Source organism: Lissotriton helveticus, chromosome 1_2, assembly GCF_964261635.1.
Source record: "Lissotriton helveticus chromosome 1_2, aLisHel1.1, whole genome shotgun sequence".
NCBI lineage: Eukaryota > Metazoa > Chordata > Amphibia > Caudata > Salamandridae > Lissotriton > Lissotriton helveticus.
The window spans coordinates 280,232,240-280,253,163 of record NC_136058.1 but is presented as its reverse complement, the minus strand read 5'-3'; the positions used below and the strand labels follow the sequence as shown (position 1 = coordinate 280,253,163).

The following is a 20,924-nucleotide window of genomic DNA, read 5'->3' as shown; positions in this document are numbered from 1 at the left end:
ACATTGTTCTTTTGCAATTGATGAAACCTCCTTTCGAACCAATTCACAAAGCGGAGATCAAATTCCGGTCATGGAAGTTGGCTTTACTTTTTGCCTTGACCTCAGCCAGATAGGTCAGCGAAAATCAGGCTTTTGTTATAGAGGAACCATTTTGCAATTCAAAACTGACTGAATTCTCCTCCGCACAAGTCCAAAATTCATACCCAAGGTTTTTTTCTGATTTCCACCTTAATGAGGTTGTGATACTAAAGACTTTCTACTCGAATCCATCGATAACTGCAGAGAGGGTTCTTCACTCGTTAGATGTCTAGTGTTGCCTAAAATTTTATCTGAAAAAAAGACACAAGTTTTTTGCAAGACTTAACTATTTGTTGCATACAGTGCTCCAAGGAAAGGTTTTCCGCTTTCCAAGCAGAGTATTTCTAGATGGATCTTTAGTGCCATACAATATTGCCATCACAAGGCAGGCATACCAGTGTCTTCAAGAGTTCGAGCCCTCTCCATGAGGGCTGTGTCAACGCCTATAGCTTTATTTGTGGGTGTGTCACTTTCTGAAATTTGCTGTGCGGCAACTTGGAAGAATAGACACATTTACTGGACACTACTGCTTGGATTCAGCAGTTCTAAACGACATGGAAGTGGGCCAAGCAGTACTTCTTCATCTGATTCATTAAGGTGAGCCACCACTGCCTAGCCCCTAACCTCCTACCTTTATTGCTGTATTACATTTCTGTAGTGTAAACTGTTTACTCTGTTTAACGCTTAAAGGAATTTGTTCCTTAATTGTTATTCATATGATTATAGTTGTCATATTTGTTAGTGATTACATATTCCTATGGTAAATGTGCTACTCAACTGCTTGCTATTCTGATTCTAGTATGTGAATCTATGAAAGTTCCAATACTGGAGTAAAAAATAAGTAACTTACCTGTAACTGTAGTTCTTCAATATTGGAAGCTTTCATAGATTCACATGCGCCGCACCCTCCTCCCCGGGGGAAGCTCACCTTAGTCTATCTCAGCATATTAACTTTAGCACTAGTGCGCGAAAATCTGAGATACTGATCTTCTCTCAGGAGTGTTCTGGAGGGTAATTCATGCTGATTGGTTAAGGAAAAACTTTGTTCTCCTTTTTTTTAATAATGACTATGATAGGTTAATCAACGAAGAGGCCTAAGCCTGTTTCTAGTCTGTACCTATCAATACACTACTATTTTAAAATACCGGGGAATCCAATTATGACGACGGGGAATGATTTAAGCATGTGAATCTATGAATGCTTCCAATACTGGAGAACTACAGTTACAGGTAAGTTATTTCTTGTTTAGTTCTCCTAACGCCCTTGACCTTCTCACTTTTAAGTGACTAATATACCAAACCACCAACACATTTTCCATACATAGAATGCAACATTGAACTCTGTTTACTGTCTGACTTTAAGTAGCAAAAGATCTTGCAAGAGTTCCAGAGATTTGGTATGAAATGTTTACTTGCCTGTCCTCAAGATCTCTCTGCACCTCATGTGTCTGCTGACATTAAAGTCTGTGAGATTTTTCAGACATCACTCTTTCCATGTAATTTGCCAACCACTAGACTTCCGTGTCTATGCGTTCTGTAAAAAGTGTATCCACTTTGCGAAACTGAGCACCATACGTAACCCAGAGGTCCCTCAAAGGAGACCTATGTGGATGACTCCACTAGATCCATCATCTTAGACAACTCCTACATGGAAAGGTTTCCCCTTTGTGAATTGAACATCTCATTATTGCCATCTCCAAATGTATTCTGAAGCTAATGAATGCTGTTTATTTCCTGATTGCCTAGAAAGGCTTCTCTGTTTATCATGAGCCCCAGATTTTCTAGGATTGATGGCACCTACTAAACATGTCTTTGTGACTGTTCTGATACATAGGGAAAAAAATGATGTCCTCGAGCTACACAGTCCTTCTCGTGCCCAAGCTTTGAGTGCTTGTATCTGCTTTCAAAAATGTTATGAAGATGATTTGATCTATGCATACTGTGTGACTTCTCCATCCTTTGTAGTACGACTCCCTCATTGTGTAACAACGTTACAAAAATATATATATTTTTTGAAGAGTCACGCAGCAGAAGAAAGACACAAAGGTAGACTTGAAAATCACCAAGTCTGATTCCCTCCCCATACGAATTGGAGCTACCACCTGGTTTGCATATTGTTAAGAGGAACCATTGTGGATAGATGCTCTACTTCTTAAATATGCCTCTTAACCGCGCAAGTTCAGGACTTTGTTAGGGTGAGTACTTGTTGAAACTCTTATACTATTCTCTGCACGTGGATCAGGTTTTAAAGTCTATAGGATGCCAGAAGGTCCTCAAAATGGTGCCTTTGCTTTCAGTTCTCACCCTTCTTCAAATATCACATCCTCCCTAGTTGATACACAAGGATACACAAGGATGGTAAACTGAAAAGTTATCTGAATTGAGCACTACAAAAGTCGATTTGAAACTCTTGAACTGTTTATGGACACAAATAATGAAAGTTAATTTCTGTAGGCGGAGGGAGTGTGGGAGAGCCCACAGCCTCTATATTGTCTGCCTCACCTTTACGGCATAAGAAGAGAAAGATTCACCAGTTATGTTGATGGTTGTTGTTTTGACAGTGCACCATCATGTGATCCAATAATACAGTACAAACTGAATGTTCTATGCTTTTATACTGTGTGACAAGAAAATATATAGTGTTCCAGACAAGATTTGCAGATGTACTTCCCTATAGTAATGAGGAACGGCCAAGTGGATTATGTTCTAGTCACTAGGGCTATTATGTATCAACACATTTGTCGATAGGCACAGAATGGGTAAAACACTGTCATACTTTAGGACCCATGTCTTGAAGTGTTTGTATAGTCTGCAGAAGTCACTTGTTATGGTGTGGGCACTTATCTATGTTACTTAATCCTGAGAGAGCATTTAATACGTTCCATTGTGGCACAACTTAGTTACCTTTTGATGATTGAAACCTATGCATATATGTCACTTTATAAATGTAGCGAGCTAGTTCAGATCCTGACTGCTATTGTGACAGTGGAGATCCAACCTTTAGTTGGACAAGGAAAACACCTGTGCTCCTGGTCTTTAACTACTCTGTGAAAAGTTGAGGGAATGGCTTGAATATTATAAACTCAGAATATCAGTATTTCAGAGTGCTGGCTCCTATAGACCTGCATCTTGGGTTTGGTAAACAGAAGTCCAGCCTTGGCCAATCAATCAGGATACGAGTACTCTGGAACAGCTTCGATTTTATGGTTGTCGTTTCATTGTGAGGAAACACGAAGCCAGATTTCTAGAGGATGCCGTAGAGTCAGTAATGATCTCTCTTATGTGCAGTCAATGATTTTATCTGGTAGTTGTTTCCTATGACATACATTATGTCAGAGAACTAAGGAGACCATTCTCAGGTCCAGGTGCTGGTGGAGTAGTGTATATGCCTACCTTTCACTAAGTGATGATCTTTGTAATTGGTCTTCTTTGGCTGGGCATCACAGTCAAGTACCGCACTCTATCGTAGGTTGAGCACCTGAGTTGGCCCACTGCTGTCTTGGGCACGCTACAAATGCAGAGAAGATCTACATTATCATATTGACATATTTTACCCTATGAATATACTTACTTCTCATCCATTGCAGACCATGTCAGCACTTTTGTTAACTCCCAATTGGAGTATGTCACCATGATTCAATCAAGGAAGGTAACTTATTTCTTCTCTTGGGGCTTCTTATCTGACATTCTAACTCCACAAAAAAACTGCTACACCCTCAGAGACCTCCACATCACAGCCAAAGCGACCATCACAAGAGCACCAGGAAAAGAAGAACTCTCTGCAAATCTCTCAACATTTGTCATTCTTCTCACAGACCTAACCATACCCTACTAAATTGACAAATGTGGTGCTTTAATAATTAAATTTTAGATCAAACGGGCAAGATCAGACAGTATCAAGTTAATCACTAACATGTATCATATCACATCTCAAAGCATAACCAAGTGGAACACATCCAAGCCACTCTCAGTCAATGACCTCCGACACATTCCTAACTCTGTGCAACCCACCAAGATGTAATGCTGTCGTCCCTTACTGTGCAGCCACTCCTGCTCAGCTCTTCTGCGCATCTTTAACAAAGTGCTTTTTACCTGATGCGTGTAAATCTGGATAGATTGTCTTGCTTCTGCGGAGAGCAATCTTTGAACATCTTGCAATCTACAGGCCCAAAAACTTCCCAGTTCAGCTTCAGATGTTGTTGTGGCACAATGACAGCAGACGTTCAAGTTGTGAAAAGCACCCTTATCCAGTATTTGGGTGTCTTTCATAGATTCACATGCCTGAATCATTCCCCGTCGTCGAGACGGGAGCCTCCGGTAAATAAAAAAGTAATGTCCTATAGACATACATAGAGAAAATAGGCCCAAGGGTCTCCCCTTAGTGGCCTTTCCTTGTCCTTATGTAAAAAGGACCAAACTCTTACAGTCAGCCAATCAGCTCCGACCTCCCTCTAGGACCTCCCTGGGAGGAGCCCCAGTCCCTCAGATTTTCTACCGCACGTTGTGCTAGGGAGTCTCCAGCTTGAGCTCTGCTCAAGATTACATATACTCATCTAAACTTTCTTCAAAAGTGATTCCTCGCTCTCAACCCTTCAAGGATTCTTCACTACACTGTTTGCAGTAAGTGGCTACTTTCCACAAACTTCTTCCATGTCGGAGTCACAGAAGAAAGCCCTGTTCAGGGCCTGCTCTTCCTGTGGGAAGAAGAGGATCCATGTGGATGATAAGCATGAGTTATGCTTGTACTGCCTTTACCCAGATCATGTCTCGGACAACTGCAGGATCTGTAGGTCTTTCCCTAAAAAGACTGTGAGAGACAGGGAAGGACGCCTTCTCATCTGGCTGGACAGGCTGAAGGTTAGAGACAATCTTGAATCTTCTGAGAGCAGTGTTTCCAAAAGCTCAGAAGTCTCTAAAAAGAGGCCTAGGGTATCTTCCCCGGGCCCCTCAGACACTCCTCCTAAGAAGACAAAAAAGTCTTCAGAGGCGAGATCTCCGTCATCTTCAGTGTCTGTTCAGGCTGATCACACCTTCAAAAGACCTGCTCCATCGTCTACCAGACAGACCCACAAAACAACCTCTGTCACAACCACTGTGTTGACGACATCAGCGTCATCGCCTTCAGCGTCGACGACGACGACTACTTCCTCAACATCATCAGGTAGACCTGTTTCCTCTATTATATTACTGCAATCGTCGTCGACGACGAAGACCCTGTCGACGACGAGAACCACACCATCGACGACGGCATCGTCACTGACGAGCCCACCGTCGTCGAAGAACTCACAGACGAAGACACCGTCGACGGCGGGCTCGCCGTCGACGAAGGTACCGACGACGACAACATCGTCATCGAAGTCGTCGACGACCAAGGTACAGTCGTCCACGCAGTCGACGACGACACCGTCGACAAAGACACCGTCGACGCCGACACCGTCGACGAAGACACCGTCGACGAAGGTGCCGTCGACGAAGGAACAGTCGTCGTCGACGAAGGGACCGTCGACGAAGGAACCGTCGACGAAGGAACCGTCGACGAAGGAACCGTCGACGAAGGAACCGTCGTCGTCGACGAAGTTACCGTCGACGAAGGGGTCGACGACGAAAGAAGACTCGTCGTCGGAGATGGCATCGGAACCATGGAAAAAATCCGACCTAGTAGAGATGCCGACCCTCATGCCACCGCCGTCGACGACGCACTCGACGTCGACAGGAACGCATGCTGCGTCTAGCAAGTCTAGAAAAACGCAAATTACCCCGGAAACCACGTCTCCGAGCAAAGTGGAGATGCAACCACCTCACGACATCTTCCAAAGTGAGGAGTCCGAAGAGGATGACCACTTGGGTCCAGCTACCTCCATCTCGGACCTCAACGTCAAGTGCCAAAGCACAGATGAGGAGCAGGAGGACCTAACTTTTCAGGAACACTCCATCCACACTAGTGTCCGCACGGAGGTCACCCCCATGATATGCCTGCCGGCAACTCTGGTCAATGACCTGCGGTTCCTTGTGCAAGACTACAAGCAAAGATTCCCGGATGCGGACAGTGGTCATCAGACACCGGTAGACCATACACCAGCGTCTGCCCCAAAACGGTCTCAAACTCAACCCCAACCCCACCGTGAGACCCAGCCTCAGGTGATGGACTCCTCGGACGACGACGAGGAGGAGGAAGAATTGGAGGAAGGAGAAGTCCAGGAAGTCCACTCGGTCCACTCGGACCAGGATGGAGATAACGAATATGGAGATGACGAGTATGTAGCGCCATCCCCGGCTTCACCTGAACCGCGACAGGCGGATTCGCCACCTGTGGACATAGCAGGCTTCCACAAACTTGTGGAACGGGCAGCGAAGAGATTCCATATGGTAGTGGAATCAACGGAAACGGACTGCTTCCTGCATGACTTCAAAGAGCAGACACAAAAGGCAACCAAATCTATTCCAATCATAGAGTTCTTGTGGGAACAGGGCAAGAAATTGATGCTGACACCCGCTTCCGTGCCTGCGGTTGTTCCGCGCCTGGACAAAAAATATAAAGCCCCACTTAAGGCGGCGGCTTGCCTCAACGGGCACCCAAAACCTGACTCGGTGGTCACGCAGGCGGCCCAGAAACACTCCCGCAACCCTTCCTCCCCACTGTCCGCTCCTCCGGACAAGGAAGGCAGGAAGCTGGACACGATAGGGAAGAGATTCACGTCCACGTCGGCCATGAACATCAAGATCGCAAACTCCATTGCCTTGTTGGGGCGCTACAATCGCCAACTCTGGGAGGACATAGCCCCATACCTGAAGGAACTGCCTGATGCCGTAAAGGGGGAAGTCAAGGCTCTCCTGTCGGAAGGTCAATCTTCGGCGGCGGAAATAATTGACTGCGCGATAGATGCAACCATGACTGGCTTCCGTCAACTAGCCGGAGCAGCTGTGCTACGCCGTCAAGGATGGCTGAAGGCGACGTCGTTCCGCCAGGAAGTGCAATTGAAGGTGCTGGACATGCCCTTCGACGGCCAGCATCTCTTTGGGGACAAGATCGACGAGGCACTGCAAACTATCAAGAAGGACACCGACACTGCAAGGGCGCTAGGCACGTTACAGTCCCGGAACCAGTCCTTTCGAGGGAACCGATCCAGAGGTCAGTCCTCTTATCGCGGTTCCTACCAGAACCGGTCCTCGTATTCCTCTACCAACAAAAATCAGTACCAACATAAACAACAACAAGCCCGTCAATCTTCATACGGACGATCTACCTTCAGGGGCAGGAATTCCAAAAGGGGCACTGGCGGACGCCAGTGACCGATTACTCCAGCCAGTCCCACCACCCTCTACATCCTTTCAAATTGGAGGAAAGCTGACCCATTTCCTCGACAATTGGCAACACATCACCACGGACCGATGGGTTCTCCAAATTATAAGATTCGGACACTCTCTCGAGTTCACTTCCCGTCCTCCCAACACACCTCCCAAAAGGCGGACGCACAAACATCTACGGCTCCTTACCCTAGAACTCGCTATAATGCTACAAAAAAGAGCAATAGAACGAGTTCCAGCATCCCAGAAGGGGAAGGGGTTTTATTCACACTTCTTTCTTGTAAAACAGAAAGAGGACAAGTGGAGGCCCATTCTAGACCTTCGGGCACTCAATGCCTTCCTACGGAGCCAATCGTTCAGAATGGTGACGATTCAAGAAATCCTGGGCACTCTCGAACAAGGAGATTTCATGACATCCTTAGATCTCCAGGATGCTTACTACCACGTCCCCATCCTCAAGCGTCACAGAAAGTTCCTGCGGTTCGAGGTGGCGGGCCGACATTATCAGTTCAGAGTCCTACCATTTGGCCTCAAGTCCGCGCCGCGGATCTTCACGAAGTGCCTAGCTCCGGTGGCGGCATATCTGCGTCAATTGGGTCACCAAGTCTTCCCTTACCTAGACGACTGGCTGGTGAAAGCACCCTCAGCCGAGGACGCGGCAGCGTCCTCCTGCGCCTGCACCAATCTTTTTCAGAGGCTAGGATTAACCATCAATCTCAAAAAATCCTGCACCACCCCTACGACAAGGATCACCTTCCTAGGGGCTGTCCTGGACACGAAGTGCGTGAAGGCCTTTCCCTCGAAGGAGAGGGCGGACAAGATACTATCTCTGGCCACGGCTGTGGCGACAAAACCATACATCAAAGTGCGCACTTACACATCCCTCATGGGAATGATGTCTTCGTGCATCCTCCTTATCCCTCACTGCCGTCTCAGGATGCGCCCATTGCAGGAAGCTCTCGCAACCCAATGGACCCAAAGCACTGGCTCTTTCGAGGACATTGTGCAAATCACACCAAAAATGTCCACAAGCCTAGCTTGGTGGAGGAATCGAAAAAATCTGAATGTAGGATTACCGTTTCTCCTTCCGGCGACACCTCTGGTGGTCACCACGGACGCCTCCTTGGAAGGATGGGGCGCCGTTCTACAAGATCTTCGAATCAGCGGCAAGTGGGACCCTCAGGAAAAACTGCTCCACATAAATCTCTTGGAGCTGAGGGCAGTCTATCTTGCTCTACAGGCATTCCTGCCACGCATCCAGAACTCCCCAGTGCTAGTCAAAACGGACAACACCACGACGATGCACTACCTCAACAAACAGGGGGGAACGCGTTCGCTCTCTCTATCACGCGAATCGCAGAAAATCTGGAACTGGCTAGTGTTACACGGGATCCAACTCAAGGCGGACTATGTCCCCGGAAAAGACAATACTATCGCGGATGCCCTGAGCAGGCAAAGATCCCTCTCCCACGAGTGGGAGCTGAGCGACAACGCCCTGGAGCACGTCTTCTCTCAATGGGGAGTCCCGAACATCGACCTGTTTGCCACCAAAGACAACGCCAAATGTCCGCACTACGCAAGCTGGCATCCCCAACAAGGGTCTCTGGGGAATGCATTCTCCATCGGATGGTCCAGCGCGTTTGCGTACGCCTTTCCTCCGTTTCCAATGATCCCGAGGCTCCTCAGGAAGATGAAGGCGGAACCATGTACCCTAATCCTGATTGCCCCGTTCTGGCCGAGACAACACTGGTTCTCGGATCTACTTCGACTTTCCATCAGGTCACCGATCCGTTTGAGGCAGCACCCGAACCTCTTAACAATGTCCAACGGTCAGGTGCAACACCCGAACCTCCAATCACTCAAGTTGTCGGCCTGGCTCCTGAGCACAGGGAGTTCAGTGGACTAAATATCCCGCAGGACTGCAGGGATATCTTGTCGAAAGCGAGAGCGGATAGTACAAACAAAGCCTACTCTCTCAAGTGGAAACGGTTCTGCATGTGGTGTGTGGATCGGGATCTAAGACCACTCTCAGTCACCCCTGAACAAATACTACCGTACCTACTGCATTTAGCACAGTCAGGCCTGGCACATGCATCCATAAAGGTTCACCTCGCAGCTATCTCTAGATTCACTAGGACTTTCACAGGACCTTCTCTGTGGTCCAGTAGACTAGTCAAACAATTCCTGAAGGGACTCTACAGATCCTTTCCGAGGCCTCGGAAAGTCCCTCCGACATGGCAACTGAATCTGGTACTCAACCAACTCATGAAAAGTCCGTTTGAACCCATTCATCGAGCATCCATCAAACACATCTCCTGGAAAACAGCACTCTTGCTCGCTCTAACATCAGCCAGGAGAGTTAGCGAGCTGCAAGCTTTGTCCATTCAAGAACCATATCTGCAATTCAGACAAGACAGGGTAGTGCTGAGACCAAACCCTAAATTCATACCTAAAGTCCCTTCGGACTTTCATCTCAACGAGCCAATTGTTCTCAGGTCCTTCTTTGCAAATCCGTCCACAGCAGCGGAAAGAGCGCTGCATTCTCTGGACCTTCAGAGGTGCCTAAAATTCTACCTGGACAAAACTAAGGCTCTCAGGAAATCTTCACAGCTGTTTGTGGCATACAGCAGACCAAGAGTGGGCCTGCCTCTCACGAAGCAAAGCATCTCCAGGTGGATATCCTCAGCGATTGCATTCTGCCACGACAAGGCCGGACGGCCTTTAACTGAACATGTTACTGCTCACTCCACCAGGGCAATGTCCACGTCCGCAGCATTGTTCGCTGGGGTGCCAATCTTGGACATTTGCAGAGCGGCGACTTGGAAGTCACCGCACACTTTCTCCAGACATTACTGCCTGGATATCGAACTTCAGAAGGATGCGGCAGTGGGCCAGGCAGTGCTTCGCCATCTCTTTCAGTGATGTGAGCCTTCCTACATCCCGCCATCCAGGTATGCACGTTCCTTGCTATTGTGATGTTACTGTTATGCTGTCCACATGTTGTATGACGACACATGCATTGTCTACTGTGACTACAGAGCATTTCCATCACGCAGGTGCATATCTGATTGCTAGCTATTCTGATTCAGGCATGTGAATCTATGAAAGACACCCAAATACTGGATAAGAAATGCGTTACTTACCTGTAACAGCAGTTATCCAGTATTGGTGTCTTTCATAGATTCACATGCAACCCTCCCGCCTCCCCTGGAAGGTCTCACATCCCTCTCTAACAATATTACGCCAACCTAGTTGGGTGCGTACGAAAATCTGAGGGACTGGGGCTCCTCCCAGGGAGGTCCTAGAGGGAGGTCGGAGCTGATTGGCTGACTGTAAGAGTTTGGTCCTTTTTACATAAGGACAAGGAAAGGCCACTAAGGGGAGACCCTTGGGCCTATTTTCTCTATGTATGTCTATAGGACATTACTTTTTTATTTACCGGAGGCTCCCGTCTCGACGACGGGGAATGATTCAGGCATGTGAATCTATGAAAGACACCAATACTGGATAACTGCTGTTACAGGTAAGTAACGCATTTCTTCTCATTAATATCACCAGCAACTCTCTGCCCTCTGGTCCTGCTATATTACTATCCAGACAACAAACAATCACCGTTTTTGGGGCTGAAATGTCTCTTGTTTGGCTCTGGAGAGCACAACCCACTGCTGTCTTGGAGGCAAGAAAAATCACGGTGTCTCTCGGTAGGTCTTTATTATGCCACGGTGACTGTTACTGTCATGTGTTTTCACTGAGTCTCCCAGGTAATACGTTGATTCCACATATCTTGACTTTGAGATAGGAGGGGTACCCAAAGCGCAGTCCTTCTTTTGAAGTTGACGCCTGCACTCTCATCAGACTGAGACTGATGATACTGCCTTTAGGAAAAAACTGCCTGAATGTCTCACCTATTTAGATTGTCTTGCCTTCTTCAATTGGGCCCTTCTTTCCATCCGTGTAGGACGTGCGAGGAGAGTGCATACTTGCTGTCAAAGTAGGTGGTATGGTGAGCATGGATGTTTGTATGTATGTTGTGTTTCACTGTATGTACACCTTATTTCTTCTTATAGTTCCTTAGTGTGGCTATCTAAAGTAAATGGAGGAATTTTATGAGGCTGTACAGATCCCTTTACCGGCAAGAAACTATGGATGTTACCTGAACCTTCCCCCAGAGTTGTTTACTGTACCTGGGCTTGGCTGGATGGTAGGTTAGTAGAATTGTGTTCTGTTTTGACTCTCTTGGGGTATAGTACTAGAAGATATTAGCCCATTCATCCAGGTATGTCACAGTAACAAGGTTGCTGCTGCTGGAAATGGCAAAACCTTTTTCCTTCTTTTTAGGTCTCGCCTAGACGAAAGCAAAGCGAAGCTTTGCTGTCTAGGGCGAGACGACTTATGTTGTTACTTCTGGGGGAATGAGGACAGCAATCTTCCACGCGCTTTTTCTTCGAGATTGTACCTCGTGAGCGCGCACGTCGTCACTCACGCATGCGCACAAAGAAAGCCATCCACACACTGCATATACACACACGCACCCCCCCTTAAACAGACACATGCGCACACAGACAGACACAAACACACTCAAACAGACACACACACACGCGTACACCCCACCCCCACTCACCCCTCCTCTCACTCAACACACTCACCTGTTCTGGCGGTGCTCGGCGGCGGATCTGCATCTCGGGCGGCGGTAGCGCTTTGTGGGGCTCTCTCACCACATGAGAGCTCCGCCTTCCCCATGCGCCCGCCCGCTCTTCACCCGGTCCCCCATCTCGGGACCGGGACTCAATGCGGAGCCTTCGTGGCAGCTCTGTCTCCCTCTCGCCGCAATGGGGCGGGACTTCCGGTTGGGGCAGCGCGGCGGCCCGGCGGGTATTTGTTTTATCTGCCTCCTGCTTTTTTTTGTATACTACTGACCGCACTCCGCCCCAACATTTAATCAGACTCTGGTCAAGGATGGAACGTGCCTGGATTACTGATGATGCCACACTAATGACAGGTAGCGCGACAATCAATTCAAAGCTAATTAACAATAACATTGACAATCCTGACAAAATGATTGCCTGCATTATCCAACTGCATCAAGAGGCCAAGTAACTGGTGAAGACTGCTCTAAGCAAATAATCAGTAATATAGCAACACTGTAAAAAGGTGCCTCACATTCTGGACCATGCATTTTACAACTGCGAAGCGCTCCAGCAGCGAGCAGGCGCTCCTTGCGTGGAGCTGGCTTTGCACCTGAATGCGCACATTGTGTTTATCCTCAAGAAACACTGCTTAATGAGGCAAAGCATCAATTACTTGCAAGGGCAGCCTAGAGCAGTTACTATCTTTGTCACTGACAAGTGCCCCAAGTCACACAGGCAACTTCGACTTTCCAGGAAATAGGTTCAAGTCAACACACGCCTGGAGCTATCTTGCGAGCTGCACTGATAGGTTTGATGAGTCTGGGCAGCCTGGGAGGAGAGGGGGCAGCATGTGCAGCGACCCCATCCACAACCCCCCCCCCCCACAGCAGCCTCCCCGTGGAAGCACAGCTGAGCAGTCAGAGATGAAGGCGGGATAGACTCGCTCCCTGCCTGCAGCGCCGCTCCCCTTACCAAGAGCACGTCCCTAAGTGCAAATCAGATCAGGAAGTGTCACGCTTCTTCCGCAGCAGAGACAGGGGCCATCAAACTGGAGCTAAGAATGGAAACGGGATTAGCATCTGACCCACATAGGGCTAGCAATGTAGGACGCGAGGACCGCACATCCAATACATTTCAAGAGCGTGTGATCAGGAGGTCAGGCTGCCCAGTCCCTCATCAGGACTGGTTCTGATTTGTGTACTGGCTTTAATGCAAATAACGCTCATTAGTAAAATACAAACATTCTGCTCTGGGTGCAGGTTTGTCTGCTTGTGCCTCTGTATTTAGACCTGAGTAGTCCTAGGTGGTGATGTAGCTTTTGACACTGTGGTCCCATGTGTTGAAACTGAGCTTGTGCAGTCTCTGCCTGGTGCGACACGTGCATTCAGACTAATTCCTTAAGGAATGTCTTGGTGTGAAATATGCAAGTGAGATAGAGAGGAGCTCTTGTGTAACATTTACCCAAAACATGGACGGAAAGCCAAGTGACATAAGTTTCATTTCGTGGTGAACGCCAACCCTTTCTAATGTTTCAGCGATGTGGAATTGGACTATGTTTGTTTTGAACTGGAACCTGGTTTTAGGGTACACCCGGCATCACTGAGGAAGAAGTGATCATGGTGGTAGTCGTGGTTCTGCAGGCAAAATGATCAGTAAGGCCGGGAGAAGGTGTTCATTTCTGCACTCATAAAATTCAGCTAGAGTTTGGCAACTTGTGTGTTCGGTGCCCAGTAAAGCCTCAAATCTGAAAGAATGATTCCTTTGCCATGCACACCACCCATTGCAAACACACCCCTTGACCCCTTTAAGGCATTCCTATGACTTGTGCTGAACAAAAAATGACTTGAATACTGAACATCTAGGATGTGTGTTCACTCACTCACTGCTTCCTCAGACTGAGAGGGTCTGGTGTCTAGGGTGGCAGCATTTATTTATTTATGTAAATGTTTTTATAGAGCTGCTCACACCCCTAGGACATCTGAGTGCTCTGCAGTAAGTAAGGAAGATAATGCTGACTGATGGACAAAGTCATCAAATGGAATGCAGTGTGGTATGTACAAGGTCATAAATAGATACACCTACATAAACCGATTCTTCTAAGTATAGGCGAAGAAAAACACGGGCGAGTCCCATCCAATGTATGCATGGCTGTGAGAAAGTAACAGAGCATGCACAGCGTGGAGTGTCTTCGCAAGATGTAGGTGGAGTGGGGCAGGTGGAAAGGATGAAGATGCAGTGCAGCAATGGGGGTGCAGTATGGAGGACCGAAATGGGGGTGCAGTATGGAGGACCGAGTAGAGCGGGTTTATGATGAAGGAGGTGGCAAATATAGTTGGAAAATACATTTCTCGCTCCTTTTTCGGTCGCGCCTACCACCGTGCAAGCGGTCTGGTTGCGAAAGGTCTGTTATGGGTTTACCAAGAAGATACAGGGGCTTGCAGCCAGCCATTGCTTACCATTGGCTGGCTGTGTTGTCACTCGCTTGCTTCTTTCTCAGCAGCTTTCCTTTTCCATCTTGAGCTTTTCCCTCCTTTGAAGCTTCGCCTCTTTACCATACTCTTGACTTGCTGACTAGTGTTCTTCCATTGCTCACTTTTAGGAAGCTGTTTAAGCACTCCATCAGGGTGCTTGTGTGTTCCAGCTCTTTCCCTCTTGTGTTTCTCCCTCTAGCCGCCAAACCATCCCAGTGCTTTGTTTGCTCTCTCTCTCTCTCTCTCTGCTGTTTGCTCTGTCTCCTGTGTACTTCTCCCCACAGCTTCCCCCTGTCCTCCGCCCACTCCCTACGTTTGTTGGTGCTTCAACTCTTTGCACGTTTCCAGCTCACCTGTTGCTCCACCACCTGTTCCATTATTCCACACAAGCCTTATATAAAAGCCGCTTTGATTACATTGGTGTCAGGGGCTGCTCCTCTAGAGGACACACTGCTGATCCCAGTGGGACAGACAAAGACCCTATTGAGCAGGGAGCTTCAATGAACTTCACCTGAAGGTTGTTTGTGGCAGCTGGACAGAGACAACCAAAAGAAGTGTTTTTATTTTGTGCTGCTCTCAATATTATACACTCACAGAGGCTTCTTGACCGCAGAACCCTTGGCTCATAAACATACCGGTTCAAAATCATGTGAGCATTCTGCCTGTTTGTTTTCCACTGTATCATGCTGAAGGCCTCCATTACCTGCTGAAGGGCCACTCCTCCTCCATCCTTCCCTTGTCATCTTTGCCATATGGTGTCCCTTGATGTCGCCCTACAGCACATCCCCTTCGTCTCATGAGGTAGTGGGCCTGCTACTGCAACCTGGTCCTTATATTAACACACAGTTCTGCATTTTGTTCTTAAAAAGATTATGGGTCAGGGGATGCTTTGAAAGAAGAAATGCATTTGGCACACTTCACTTAAAGAGGACTTTGCCAACACTAGCTACATCTCTTTGCATTTTCTTGCTTTTATTTAAAGCTTTCGGAACCTAGAAAACCTACAGCCATTCTCACCCCACAGCGCGTTCACCTAACTAAACATTGACAAATGACCATCGGTTTTGGTGTATTTATTAAAAATAGTACAGGAGCTGGCTAAAGACGACAACCAATTCTGCACCTATTTAGTTGGTCTTTTACTTTCCTGTGTGCATATATAAGATTGCAACATATAACGCACAAACCTTGAATAAAAAGAAAAAATGCAGTTTAAAGTAATCATTGGAAAACGATTACTCTTTAATGGCATGATCGGCTCAGTTGGTTAATACAACTACTGCTGATGCCTATATCTGTGTGTAACCAGTCGCAGAGCTGTATCTTGGTTAGACCGTGAGAAGCAGTAACATATATTTATATGCTGCAAGGTCCCTGCCTGCGACTGAAAGCACTGTGAATGAGCAAGTTATTATTGTATTGAAGAATTCTTTTACCCACAGAATAATATAGCCTGCCCCAAAATGTGCAACACCCATTCATTGGTTATCATTGCTTGACTTTGTCGCTCTCATTTGTTTGCTTATTTGATGGCTTTGCTTGGCCATCTTGAGTTTGTCCATCCCCTGCAGCATAGCCTCTTTACCATCTTTGATTGGCCGGCCTCTCTCCTGTCACTTTTTAGGTCGAAGCACGACCTGCATTCAATGCGTAAGCATTGATTGCAGTGCTTCGACAACTATTGTGATCCGTATTTGAGAATATAGACACTGCTCAGACGCGCGCTTTTGCAGTCTCAGTTTTGACCGTGGGAGCGCGCGTCTGAGCCGCGCTTGCGCAGACGAACTCCCAGCCCCTCGCTCGCATCAACGGCGCACAGACACAACCAGCCTCCACCCCTCTGCATGCACGCACACACACACACACAGGCGCACACACACACACACACACGCTGCCGCGCCCCCCCCCCCCACGGTGATTGGGTGTCACGGGCCCCCCCACCCCACTCACCGCATCGGCGCCCTCGTTTTTGTTTTTTTACTTTACTATTTCGTGATATTTACTTACCAAACAAGCCCCCACACTCCTTCCCCACCCCCCAAAAAAAGAATTCTCCACTCGAATTCCCACAGTATTCTTCAACACAATAAAATGAAACTAATGCACGGTCAACTTTCTGCAACAAAGTACCCCACAAAGATCGGTAAAGTTGCACCAACTCACCAGGCCAGCTGGATGCAGTGCGGCCCTGCTCAGAGCCTCCCTCCGGACCAGACAGCCGCCGCCTGTAGCCAACAAGCCCCCCCTCGGGCTTCTTCCAGCGCATCCCAAGCTGAGCTCCAGCCCCGCGAAGTGGCGCCACACATGTTAGGGAGACCGCTGCGAGCAGGCAGCGCCTGGATGAGAGCGAGGGCTCCGGCCGGAGAGGAGCGAGGAGGCGAACCAGCGACCCAAGTTCCTAAACATGTCCGGGCGGCGAGCGAGGCTCTGGTGGCGTGCGTGGCTCTCGCCTCGCTCTCTCCCTCCTTCCTTCCCTCTCTCCTCTCTGCTTTCCTCGGGATCGGGGGGAGGGGGATCCTCGGCGCGCGTCAGGCCCCGCCGCCCGCCTCCTCGGGCTCAGGTTCTTCAGCTGCAGAAGCTCCCCCAAAGCCTGCGCTCTCCACGCCCACAGCCCCCGGGATCCGTAAACATAGGTTGGGGTGCGCACCTTTCACTCCCAGATCCACTTCCACCAGAGTTCTCTGAATGGGAGGCGCCGGTAGGAATGTGGGAGGCGCCCAGAAGCCTGGTGGAAATGAGCGGGGAGGAGGTCTGCACGCCCTGTGATGCGCCGCTGCCCCCGTTTTCAAAAGTGAGAGCCGTGCAATGTCACGGAATACGTTTCTCTTCGGGCTAGCCGAGCATGATGTACTGGCCAGGGAACCTCTAGAGGAGAAATCGCTTTCTCCGACTCTCCTCCCTGCTAATCACGCGCACTGAAGTATGTCGACGCTACGATATTGGGTACTCCCTATTTATAGGGCTTGGGGGAGAGAGGGTGTTTGTTTTCTCTGTCTGTACTTCTTTCTCCTACTTTTCTTTTCCATTGTCTATCTTTACGTTATCATTCTGTCTTTTTCATCCATGTACTATTCTATGTATGTGTCTGCACCTATAAAAAAATTGCGTGCCGCTGCCTCTGGCTGCTTTTTTTCACAGGTCAGCGGCACCTATCTCTGGCACAGAGTTCTGCAGTGTTCTCTTCTTTCCCCTCTCACGCCCAACCCCACCCCCACCCCCACAACCAGCTGGACTGGGTGAGGAAAACTCGGACAGTATGGCTCAGTGACTAAGTCTAGACCTACCATTATGTCTTGGGCACTCATTACACTGTATGTGTGTTTCTCTAGCCCAGCCTCTCACTCTAACAATGCAATAGGTCTCGCATTTACGAGAGTTTATGCTATTGGCATTGTAAATGAGAATGCCTTTTATTTATTTATTTATTTAAAAAAACACATTAATAAAAGGCATTGTAATCTACAATGCCAATAGCTCAAACTCTAGTAAATGCGAGACCTATTGCATTGCAAATGCTTGTTATAGTTTAGTCTCCTCTTTTCTTTCATTGCACTCACATTTCCACTCCCACATCATACTGCATCTTTGGTTGACAAAAGAGATAGCTGTATCAGTCTGAAATTAATAAATAAATAGTCCGGTATTAGTATGATCCACCTCAAGAGATAGGCTTCTGGCAATAACATCCTTGTCTGGGAGTTCTGATTTGAGAAGCCCCCAAAATTGAACATAGCAAAAAATTGAATAGCTAAGCAAAAATACTGTTAAGTTCAAACCACTTTATTCGGCTAACCAAAGCCATAAAAGTACACCACAGTGACCAATTTACATAAAAGACTGAATAAAAAACATATTAATACATTTTAAATTCATTAAAATAAACCACATACAAACAATAAAATAATGCCAATAAAAACAAATGACTTCTAGTTCATTAGTCTTACGATAAAAGCAATTATATCTATATATGAACTCAGTGAACACTTTAAAATATCTAACACCCTTTCTTCCTATATCTGCCTGCCGCCAACAAAAAATTTGCAACATTAAAAATCTCCCATGGGTTATTTAACAACTGCATATATAGTAGAGCTGGTCTGTTTTTTGTTTTTTTTAAATATTTTCATTGTCATTTTGCACTTTTTTTTGCAAGCCATACAGGATTACTTCAACAAAGCAAATACATCAAATACACAGATACATAAGATTTAGCAGTCAAAAAAAGAAGTAAGAGAAAGATACCGAAAAATAGAATAACACATTCCAGGATCAAGGAAAAGAAAAGAAAAAATGCATCATAGGATATATACAATGGCAAATTATAATAATCAAATCAACTCCCCCTGAATCCATTGCCGAACAGGGTCCCAGATTTTCATACCAAGGGATCTTTTCCTTTTACCTTTTGTTCTATATATAGCTTCCTCTATATTATGAGGCTAAGAGGCGTGCTCTCCATGCTTCAAATGAGGGAGAAGAGGGACTGATCCACTCTTGAGTGATACAAGCCCTCGTTATGGCCATAGATATAAATATAAGAGCTTTTTTACCCTCTGGTTACCCCAATTAAAACATGTTCCCCCGTTAGAATGAATGAATACCCAAGCACTATGGTGAGAAATGTCTGAATTGCCTCTAAAAAAGGAGCTAACAGTGGACATGCAAAAAACATATGTATCGTGTCTGCAGCTTGACAACCACACCTATTACATGTTGTGCCAACCGTCGCGGCCCAATTTGAGATTTTTAAGGGCGTATAATATAAGTCATATAGGGCCATGTAGTGCTGGGTACGGGCTCTACCAGTGACCAAAACGGAATTAGCCAAAGCAATTGATTCTTCCAGGTAGATAGTTTCGGTACCCAGCTTCTCGGCCCATCTTGCTGTATAGACCTCTAAGTCATCTGGACATGTGATCAAAAGAGCTCTATAATAATGACCGATCCTTTTTTTAGTAAACAGGTCATCAATAAGGGGGATCCTAGCAATGCCAGAAACTTCCAGGGATGACAAGGAGTTAAAAAAACTATGGATCTGTAAATATTTAAAGTAGTCCTGATTTGAAAGATTATATCTAGATATTAATTCCAAGAAAGTAAGTAGCCGACTGTTCTGCCATAGATCATTCACACATTGTATTCCTTTATTGCGCCACCGGGAAATAACCGAGGCCTGAAACAAGGATGGAAATATTTTGTGAGCAGAGAGGGGTGAATAAATCGAAAGTTTCCTAATTCCCAGTTGATGTCTGACTATCTTCCATGCTCCCATTGCTGCTTTCAGCGTCTTAAATTTGATTTTTTTTATAATAGCTTGGCTCTATATTTTTTAGAAAGCAGCCGCGACACTCTTCTCCCAATATAAGTTCATAAATGGAAGGGAACTGACTCTGAGGAATCCTTACTTTTTCTCCGATGATCAAAGTAGAAATAAACTGTAGGATAGACGCAGCATAATAGTACAAAAAATATGGAATACCCCAGCCCCCCCTGGATTTTGGTAGGATCATCTTTTTATAAGATCTACGATGTTTTTTGTAGCCCCAAATAAACTTGGATGTCATTCTTTCCAATTGTTTAAAATAAGTCATGGGAAACTGAAGTGGAATAGACCGAAACATATAAAGAAACTTGGGGAGTATAGTCATTTTTAATACATTGTTCCAGCCAAATAAGGATAGATGAAAATGATCAATCCGTTCAAGTGTAGTATTTGCTTTCTGAAGCACCGGGTTGAAATTTATAGCTGGGATACCTGATACAGGGAAGATAATTTTAATACCCAGATATGTTGCTACCGGTACTAACGGAATCGATGAAGGGGGGGTCTGACCTACACATAAATTTTGAGTCTTAGCTATATTCAGCTTATAGCCAGAAAAGCCCCCAAAGCGAGTAGCAAGGTCCTCTATCACTGGCAAAGCTTTCTGGATACTGGTTGTAAGCACTATTATGTCATCGGCATAAGCGAGCGCTCTATAGTTAGTGTTCGCAACAGAAACTGGTGAAATTTCAGATGCTGAGTTCAATTTATTTAAGAATATATCTAAATAGAGAGCAAACAAAAGTGGAGAAGAAGGATAACCCTGACAGGTGCCTCTAGAAATGGAAAACCCCCCAGATTTTTTGAGCCAATTTTTTTACAAGATATGGGTGATAAGTAGAGAGATTTTAGGGCTGAGATAATCTGTGGACCAAATCCTTTAATTGCTAACATCTCCCACAGATATGGCCAGGCTACCCTGTCGAATGCCTTCTCGGCATCCAACAAGGTAATGCCAAGATCACATCTCATCACTTCGGCCCGATCCATTAAGGTAATTACACGCCTAACATGGTCTGAGGTATCCCGGCCAGGAAGAAAGCCATGCTGCATCGGCGAAACTATTGTGGAGATTACCCCCGATATGCGAGATGCTAAGATCTTCGAGAAGATCTTACTA

General features: G+C 46.7%; 1 protein-coding gene across 7 annotated transcripts in view; it reads left to right on the top strand.

The window, feature by feature from the left end:
- Positions 1 to 20,924, top strand: part of ERI3 (ERI1 exoribonuclease family member 3) — a 1,714,120-nt gene that overhangs the window by 129,137 nt on the left and 1,564,059 nt on the right. The gene's annotated exons all lie outside the window — the stretch shown is intronic.